Consider the following 10,310-nt stretch of genomic DNA (forward strand, 5'->3'; position numbering starts at 1 on the left):
GTAATAAAGTGTAATATTGGGTTGAAACAAAAGTTCGTAGGGTTTTTTATGCATAGAATTATTCAGTCACTTTTTATTTTTTTGGTGTTTTATTTTGTAATGGAGGTTAAGTTCTTATCTGTCCCTTCTTATTTTTCACTGTTTTTTCGAGGTGTAATGAAGTGTAATATTGGAGCAAATGTTTAGGATAAAATTAAGTCCAAGTCCAAGTTAATTAAGTTAAAACTAAATATTGGACAGTGTTTAGATATTTATACATGGATTTATTCAGTCACATATGCCATTTTGTTTGACCATCGTTCGCCATCTTTGAGGCACTTTCGTGATTTCATCCTTCCAGAATTTGGCATTTTCCTGGGCGATGAATTGATCCAGGTGGTTTGACAAATGCTACGAATTTTTGTTCCAATCTAATATTTAAAACCGTCCTTTACAATTTTCTTTGCGATGTCCACAAATCTTGCAATTTTTTCAAAATTTTTGCACTCGTCATCTATTATAGTATACCAATCCTTCTAACTTCTGAAAAAATCTCAAATAGTTTGGTCCAATTTAAAAAAAGTTACACGACAAAAATGCTTTAGAAGCAGATCGCTACGATAGCAGGTTAACCTAACCTTACTTTATTTGAAAACTTTATATACTTCATTAATATTTGAAATTTCCATTCCTAAAGAAAATCTCACAATAATTTCAATTAACGAATGCAATATAGAAACACTAATCGTACAAAACTAACCTCGCACACGTGTCAACATAATCGACATAACCTATATGTCGCAACTTCTCGACAGATCGCGAGTAGAAAGAGAGATAGAGGACGCAGCTTTGCGAACAGTCCAGATTGAAAGCGTCGCGGAAATCGAGCGAGCTTTGAATATTTAAGTGGCCGGCCACTAAGAGTCGGTCGTGTTTATTGGCAGCGAATCGGTGTTTGCGTATCCGCCAAATGAAACCGTGGATGTCGTTCGCCGCCGTTTACTCAGCAAAAACAACACCGCCTCGCTTCTGAACCGCATTCACGTTGCCTCAAATTTCGACGTTCATTTCTGTTTGCCTGGCGACCTAGCGACACGACGGCCGCATTTCCATTCACGCCGGACGCGTGAATCCATCGATTTTTCAACGGTCTCGTTGTAACTTCCAAATTGAACGAATAACAATATCGGAACAGATGTGTCGTGAAAATCGTGAACGAAGATGTTGTTAGTGATGAAGCACAGGTTATAAGGCTGTCACTAAAACTAACCTCAAAATTAAGTAAGTTTCACGATAGAGGTTATGTTTATTAAAAGTGATATTTTGTGGATCTATGTTGCACCATTAGTGATGAAGCATAGGTTAAGACTGTTACTAAAACTAACCTCAAAATTGAGTTCGATTTACGATAGAGGTTATGTTTGTTGAAAGTGATTTTATTTCAGTGATATTTTGTGGATCTGTGTTCCACCGTTAGTGATGAAATAAGTACAGGTTATGGTTGTTACTAAAACTAACCTCAAAATTAAGTACATTTCACAATAGAGGTTAGGTTTATTTCAGTGATATTTTGTGGATCTGTGTTGCACCGTTAGTGACGAATTACAGGTTAAGACCGTTACTAAAGCTAACCTTAAAATTAAATAAGTTTCACGATAGAGGTTGTTTATTAAACTGATATTTTGTGGATAAATACAGCGACTCGTGTGCATATTCGGATTGTAAAGCAGAGAGAAAAACGAAATGGTACTTGAAAACCATTGACATGTAAATTCCATCACGGTATTCAACTTCAACGTCGCTCTTTTTCTTGCCTTTCTTCCTTGTAGTTCGAGCAATAGAGATTCTACCGTATTCAGCGGAGTCTCAGGTAAAGTCTAGTAGAAGTCGGAGACTTTTTCACTGTTTAGAACGACTGTGATGTTTAGAAAGTAAAGATCCGTGGAATGCATATGTGTGTGGAGATGGCTGAGGGGCGGCAGAGCGTGTTTTTGTGCGAGTGTTCGCGTTTGTGCTCGTACGTGCAAGAGTTTGGGTATCCTGGGGGCGGTCAACGTATTATGGGAGCGAAGTTTAAAGTGAAGTTCGTGGCTGTACAATGGATAAAGGGAGGAGAATGGAAGAAAAAGGGGAAGAATTCTAAAGTGTACGTCTATATACGTAGAATTTCATTGAAAAAGTAAATAAACCGTAGTATTTCTATTCGAATATCTTTTGTAATATCACGTTACAATTTATCGAACTTCGATCCAAAATTACGTTTACAGTATACATTTCAATTCTGTACAATTTCGATAAGCTAACGCCCAACATTGATAACTGAACATTTTGGAACATAGATACAATCTCTAACCATATTATCTGCAGCCAATTACCATGGTAAAATTAAACCGAAGAGAATTACGCATGCAATTCATAGCCATTTTCGTTCGTATGATTTATCATTGCACTGAAAATTCGAACATAAGCGATCACAAGTGATAACTATTTTTTACGATAATTTTTGTGTTAATGAAAATTTATCGCTGAGCGGTAAGTATCACGCTTCGCCACCAGAGGGACGGGCCGTTGACCTTTCTCGCTGGTGCTCGCTAAGGCTCCTGTTAGTATATATACAACTTCTAAATTGAATCTAATTGTGTCTATTGGAGGCACGAATCTTATACTTAGCCTCACTGGCGAGTGTATTAGGAAACTCAGGACGAAATTCATCTTTCTATTTATTTCTTTCTTCCATAACCAATCACTCCACCCACAATAGTAATATTATTGAATTCAAACAGACAAACCTATATCCACAAAAATTCTCTCTATCAAAGCATCTATACTATAATACCAACGAACCCTAGAACAATATTTCCAAGTATAATAAATAAAACTTAGAGGTTCAGAGAGGACAGACACACCACGCAGAACAGACCAAAATATAACAGCATCATCGATATATCGACGCCACCACGAAACGTGCCGCGAACGCTTCGTTAATCCGAGTCGGCGAGAAGTCAACTGGACTTCGATACGAATCGTCCGATCAAATTCTCCTCTCTCTCTCTCTCTCTCCCTCCCTCTCTCTCTCACTATCCTCGATAAATACACCCTGGAATATTCGGTTTATCGAGCACACACACGGTCTCTCGATATCCGCACGAAATACGTCATACTCGAAGTGAAGAGGAGGCGCGGGGGAGGAGAGAATGAGGATATTCGACCTACATGTGTGTGTGTATGTTGTAGCCTGTGTAGAAACCGAGTCGCGTTATTAAATTATATATCTAATATCGAACGGGCCATCGAGCCCCCGTATATACTTCTACGCGAGCAGGCTTTATCGACGACGCCGTGGGAACACGTTCGAATCGCTCTATCGGTATGCTCGACACGTAATCCATAAAAAGATTTCAACCGCGAAAAGTCTCGATCAATTACGAAGCTGCCTCGTAGGAAGGGAAGGAGAGGGGATACAGACTTTTCGATATTTTGCGAAATAGTATGAAATCGTTGCCTGGAACGTTTCTTTTTTTTTTTCTGTTTCGTTCGGCTCGAGTTTTTCCGGCCCGGGAATCGTGTAAGCTTCTTTCGTCGCGGTGGAAAGACGCCCTGCGATAAGGCGGCTTTTCCATCCCCCACTTTTCGGGGAAGCGACGTAGCTTTAGCGCGTTACCATTGACACGAGGCTGGGAAAGTAATTTTCCCGTGGAAATCGTGAAGCTTCGAGCTGATATTGTCTCTTATTAGCGGTGTAAAATTTTTGTGGTGATTTGTGGGTAACGAGGGGTAGTTAAAGGAGACGTATAAAATTTATGGAAGAAAAAGAACGAGGATTTTATTTTATATATTTGAGATTATCATTTTTGATAAGATAAAATGTTGGACTTTTTTTTTTGTTTCTTTAAAATGAAGAAGTGAATTTTTGGAACAGCAGAGGAATATTGTAAGAGGGAAAGGTTGAATCAAGTGACACTTGGTTAACTTTAAATAGAAACGAAACAAGATGAAGGAAGAAGTCCATTCACTGGGATTTAATCAAGACTTCCAATACCGGAAATTGACGAGACCACTTGAAATCGTCCATTCCTGAAATCCACTGTCTTTTGACGTAATACGCCCCGGAATGAAACTCAGACTGGAGTCCTTGTCGCCCAAGAGTGACGAAAAGCAAATTTTCTAGCTCAGTGACCTACATGATTTTCTCATCGGAGATACGATCGAGGATCCGCGCATTGTTAGAAAACTCCAGTCTTCTGGATGAATAGGCTTATGAGTTTACGTCGAATTATAATCGGCTTTCTACAAAAATTCTCTCGCTATTTTAGACAAATTCCCCTCGATTATAAAGATTGTAACAAGCCTTCTATACTAAGTACTAGGTAGTTGTGTCTGAAATTAAAAAACTGTAAAATTAATATCACGATAATTACGCGATAAATACTTCGTTCGAACTAAGTAGAGATTTAGGTGACAACAAAAATAAGTAACTTAGATTTTGCAGGGCATTTTTTCAAGCACGGAAAAGTGTACAAATTAATTCTCGAAAAGTAATCATTTCGCGAGAAGAGAAACTTAACCTAACGTAACCTCGAATTCCCAATACGCTTGAACGCGACATTCTGGTGATAATCAGAACTCTCTAAACGGCTCTAAACGGAGCATCGTGTCGATGAATAGGGAAACGCGGCGAAATTTCGCTCGTCTGACACGGCAGCCATTTAAAATACAATTATTACGCTCGTACATTACCGAAGTCGCGAAGCGGTTCGTACGCGAGATGGTAGGTGAGGGGGCAGGCGGAGTCACGGAACCACCTGTACCGCTCGCGGAAAGCTATGCATATAAATCTATTATTACGCGAATGCCCCGTAGAGAATAGAGCTTGACGGAGCTAGAATCAGTGAGAGAGAGAGAGAGAGAGAGAGTAGGAAACACAGAGGTTTTGCACTGTGTGAGTATGAAAGTGGGTGTGAATTATTGAGTGGATGAGTGAGTGAATGAGTTAGACAGGGAGAGAGAGGGAGAGAGAGTATGAGTTGTGAGAACGAAAAAGAGAGTATGAGTTAGTAAGTGAGTGAGTATGAGTTAGAGAGGGAGAGAGAAAGCGTAAGTTAGTAAGTGAGTGAGAGACAAAGAGAGAGAGAGAGAGAGAGAGTGAATGTGAGTGAGTGAGTTATTGAGTCAGTGAGTATGAGAGTGACTGAGTGAGTTATTGAGTCAGTGAGTATGAATGTGAGTGAGTGAGTTATTGAGTCAGTGAGTATGAGAGTGAGTCAGTGAGTATGAGAGTGAGTCAGTGAGTATGAGAGTGAGTCAGTGAGTATGAGAGTGACTGAGTGAGTTATTGAGTCAGTGAGTATGAGAGTGAGTCAGTGAGTATGAGAGTGACTGAGTGAGTTATTGAGTCAGTGAGTATGACAGTGAGTCAGTGAGTATGAGAGTGACTGAGTGAGTTATTGAGTCAGTGAGTATGAGAGTGACTGAGTGAGTTATTGAGTCAGTGAGTATGAGAGTGACTGAGTGAGTTATTGAGTCAGTGAGTATGAGAGTGAGTCAGTGAGTATGAGAATGACTGAGTGAGTTATTGTGTCAGTAAGTATGGGAGTGAGTGAATGATTTATTGAGTAAGTCAGTGAATGTGAGTGAGTAGGTGTGTGAGTGAATGAGTGAGAGCGAGATAGGGGAACACCTGGAACGAGGTCAAGCCTCGAAGACCCGAGCATGTTCCCTCGGAGACACGGACGGCTGTCGCAGATGCGTACATCCGAACGGAATCGGGAAATAACGTCTCTTTCCTCTTTCTCTCGCCTACGAGAAAGTGAACTCTCTATCCTATCTATCCGTTCGTCCCTGTCTATGTCTCTATGAGCTTGAAATATTGGCGAAGTTTCATAGCCTGGTCGTACCTAGTTCTCCCGGTTGCTCCAAAGAAAGAGAGAACCTCGGTTGGTTCCATGCTCCGTTACAAAGGCTGGCCTCCTTTAATTATCCTTGCGACAGAGTTAGCCCCACCCCGCGAAAGAGTAATTAACGTCCCTGGATCGTACGGCCAGAGCTGCTGTCTGACAAATTTTAACATCGCGTGTACTACCTGCAACACGCGGTCGTCGCGGTCCTTTCCTCCTCTACCTTCGATTTACGCGTCAACATCACGGTCTCGCGTGGAACTTCGGCGCACGTTCGAACGAGAGAATACGATCCACCTTTGTCGCACATCTTCGACGTAATCTCCAAATTACGACTCGACGTTACGAGGCAAAGGGTTAAAGAGGAACCAAATTACCACGTGTAATTCGTTCGTTCGTTATTCGAAACAGTGAACGAAGGTGCGCCGCCGAGTGTACACCGTGTGCTTAATATGCATGGAACTTGATTAACTTCGTTATATCGCTTTGTACAGTGCGCAGATTTAATACGTATCAACATGTAAATTTATTTCTCCGGGTTATAAGCCGCCTGTAGATTTACGTTCTCGAGTTTGTAATCCTCGCACCGCTACGAACTTAATCGTTAAAGATATAATCTTCACAGGTGAACGATTTATTTCTCGATCAAATATTCTTTTCTCCTCTCCAATTGAAAAATCGCCAATTTCTCGAAATCTCGAGTTTCGAAATTGGAACAGAATTATCTAATACGTTCGAAAGAGGGGAACACCGATCCAACTCCAATCAACCTTCACCCCCTATATCGGCAATTCTGCAGCGCGATTGTTGCGCGGAGAGTAATCCACAGTGTCGGATGATTAAATTTCCATGAAACGTGAATTTGATTTTCGAAATGTAAATAGGGAGGAGAGTCGGAGAATTGTCGACCGCGGTTCGAGGGGGACGTTGTTCGATGGAGATCAATCGCATATATTTTCGAGTGGCCGGGAAATTTTAAATAAACAACGAACGCAACCGCGAAACACCCGGTGTCCGGGACTTTCACGAGCGTGATGCGATTTCCACGGGAAAAGCGAAATACGGTGTCGTTCGATAATAGCCGCGTGCATTATTTCTTCATATCCACAAGCGTGACGAGAAATACGGTTTATCTCTGCACCGGTTTGCGCGATTATTTCCCTTAATTTTATTGCAACCATTCGGGCGGAATTCTGTTTAGCGGTCGGAAAATGGAGGGAGATATTTTTCAGAATTTTTCTGCGATATATTCGCCATCGTCGTTCTGTGCTCGAAATTTTCGAGTGATTACCTATTGTATTTTGATTCGTTCGGTATGGCTCGATCGAGCTTATTTTGCGAGTTGTTTTATTCTTCTTTATTAGAATTTTTGGAAGTTTTGTGGGTGTACATTTTTTTGATGGGTACGATTTAATCGAGATTGTTTCCTTCAAGATTCTTCAAAATTTTTGTCTTGGACATGATTTAATCAGGTTGTTCCTTTCATGATTTTTGGAAATTTTATGGTTGTAAATTTTTGTCTTGGATATGATTTAATCGAGGTTGTTTCTGTCAAGATTTTTGGATACTTTATGGTTGCCATTTTTTGTGGTTGTATATGATTTAATCGAGGTTGTTTCTTTCAAAATTTTTGGAAATTTTATGGTTGTACATGATTTAATCGAGGCTGTTCCCTTCTAGATTTTTGGAAATTTTATGGTTGCAATATTTTTTTCTGGAATATGATTTAATCGAGGTTGTTTCTTTCAAAATTTTTTGAAATTTTATGGTTGTACATGATTTAATCGAGGCTGTTCTCTTTTAGATTTTTGGAAATTTTATGGTTGCAATATTTTTTTCTTGAATATGATTTAATCGAGGTTGTTTCTTTCCAAATTTTTGGAAATTTGTGTTGTTTGATATGATTTAATCAGGTTGTTCCTTTCAAAATTTTTGGAAATTTTATGGTTGTATATGATTTAATCGAGGGTGTTTCCTTCTAGATTTTTGGAAATTTTTTGCTTCCAACTTTGTACATATATATCTAAAAAATTTGCCACGCTTATATTAAAATATATATTTGGAAAAGGATCGTTGCAAGAAGACACTGCTACACAATTAATATAAAACAAGAATTTAAGTATTTTTTATTTTTTCACCAATGAAAAAAATTTGTACTAATTGGTTTCGAATTTAAAAACAATACAATCCCTGGTAATTGGACATGCTCCTGGAATATCGATTATTTGCTTATTTGTAAGAACAATTATTTCACAGAATCCGAACAGCAAGCTCTAAATGTACATTTTAATTTTATTGTTGGTGGAACACGCACAGAGTGGAACCGCGATTATCCTAAAAGCATCGAGTGTATGTTTGACGAGGAGTAAATTCCCGTGAAACGATGTTATCGAGGGGCTTAGAATAATTTCAGCATTTTAAATCGCTTCTCGCGCTGAAAGGATTGACCTGATCGATTTTATCGGAGGTAATTTCCTAGCAAAACATTTTAATTAAGCAACGTCGTTTCCATCGAATTAATATTTTCCGGGGATAATTTCCAGGAAAGATTGGAATTCTAATATGAAAAAAATCTCCGCGAAATCCTGATCCAATTAAGGCGGTACACTTACCCTCAAGCGTCTCGAAATAGGCAACGTTTGGGAATTTTTTTCACGGGTAATTGCCGAATGAAAAATTTTCATTTTTTCGGAGGATATAAATGTAACGTTCCTCTTCATTTTACAATTTTTTTAAAGTCAAAATTTTTGAAAATGGCGGAGTTATTCGCTAATTGCGAAACTTCATTTGCTGCTAGAACATCGATCGCTATTCGCCATGGCTGCGAAGGATTAGACCGTCTAAAATAAAAAATTCTTTCTGATGCGAATACAAAAACGTATTATCTACAATGTAGCCTAAAATTTTTCAAAAATTGTAATTATTATAGAAACGGTGGCAGTTCAAAGAGGAAAATCCTCTATCTACCAAAAAAGTCAACTTTAAACTTGTCTAAAAAATTAAATAATTGAGATATCGTGAAAATCTTAAGCTACATTGCAGATAATACATTTTTATACATGAATCAAAAAGAATTTCTCATTTCAGACGTTTCTACCCTTTTCAATAATGGCAACCAGCAACTGATATTCTATCACAAGAATTTTCGTAATAACTCCTCCATTTTGTAACATTTCTACTTTCAAAAAATTCCAGAATAAACCTGAAAGTTACACTTACATCCTCTGAAAAAATTGAAACTTTTCATTGCGTACTTACCTCCAAAAAAAATTCTCAAACTGCCCGTTTTCAGACGTCCCAGCGCGGTGTATCCCTTTGAAATCACGTAACAATAAACGAACAGCTAACATCGTGTAATAAAATACAAAAAAAAAATAAAAAAAATAAAAATCAATTTCTCCGATCGTAACGTAATCTTAATAACGCATAGAGGCGTAATTGATAAAATAAATACGCGGTTCGACAGCGAATAGCACTAATCAAACAACAACAACAATAAACGACGATCACTTTGGAATTCTATATCACATCGGCCATTTTTAGTGTTTCTTCTTCTCCTTCTTAACAAACAGCAAAAAGAAATATCATGTCATGTAACGTGTCATGTAAGTGATGTCTTCATCGATAATACTCTAATTGATAACATGCTTATGATAACAAAGACTACGCTCTGTCCACGCGATCTTTCTCACGAGCACGGATCAGAAAACGAGCCACGGTAGTTTCTCTACCAAAAATCGAATCCCTGGATCCCGATCATTGAGCACCGAACATCAAGCAGAGTGAACTCTGATCAACGGAATCGATCGATCACGATTGGCTCGCTGGCTCTCGCCGAATAATTAAAAAAAATTTCCAAGTTTCTCTAGTCTCGAATAAAAGGAAAACCTACTACAATATCCATCCTGCTCCTAAGCCAGATATACGTTAATACCTCGTCGATGTTCAATCCTGAAACTACCCTCCGCCGGCGCTTTAATGGGAACTTTATTAATACGAACTTACGCGTAACAGAGTGGAGAGGAGCGAGGGAAGGATTTCAAGAAAAATTTACTTTACGATATTAGGAGTTCGGCTCCGCGGAAACTTCGTAATTCGGTAATTGCGCGTGGACCAGCTCGATCCAGACGCGGGATACTCTCGGGAACGGACCGTGGTCGAACGTGATTCGTCGTTAATTATTTCAATATGTACCTTGTGGATCATAGTCATCCGCTATACTGAATGGACAACGAAAAATAAGTCGTCTAATTATTTTCTTTAGCTATGATGGTAGGAGAAAAATATTTGTGCGTAATTTAAATGGTTTCAGAGGGTGAATACGATGGACGAGACAATTTTCGGGCGTAATTTGAATGATTTCAAAGGGTGAATACGATGGAGGACAAATTTTTATGCAAATTCCTTTTTTTTTTTTTTTGAACGATAATGTGACAT

At 38.9% G+C, this 10,310-nt stretch overlaps 1 protein-coding gene across 1 annotated transcript in view; it reads right to left on the reverse strand.

The window, feature by feature from the left end:
- The window catches only part of LOC108571475 (neurobeachin), a 664,931-nt gene that overhangs the window by 322,570 nt on the left and 332,051 nt on the right, over positions 1-10,310 (reverse strand). The window lies entirely within an intron of this gene.

Source organism: Habropoda laboriosa, unplaced genomic scaffold, assembly GCF_001263275.1.
Source record: "Habropoda laboriosa isolate 0110345459 unplaced genomic scaffold, ASM126327v1 scaffold40, whole genome shotgun sequence".
NCBI lineage: Eukaryota > Metazoa > Arthropoda > Insecta > Hymenoptera > Apidae > Habropoda > Habropoda laboriosa.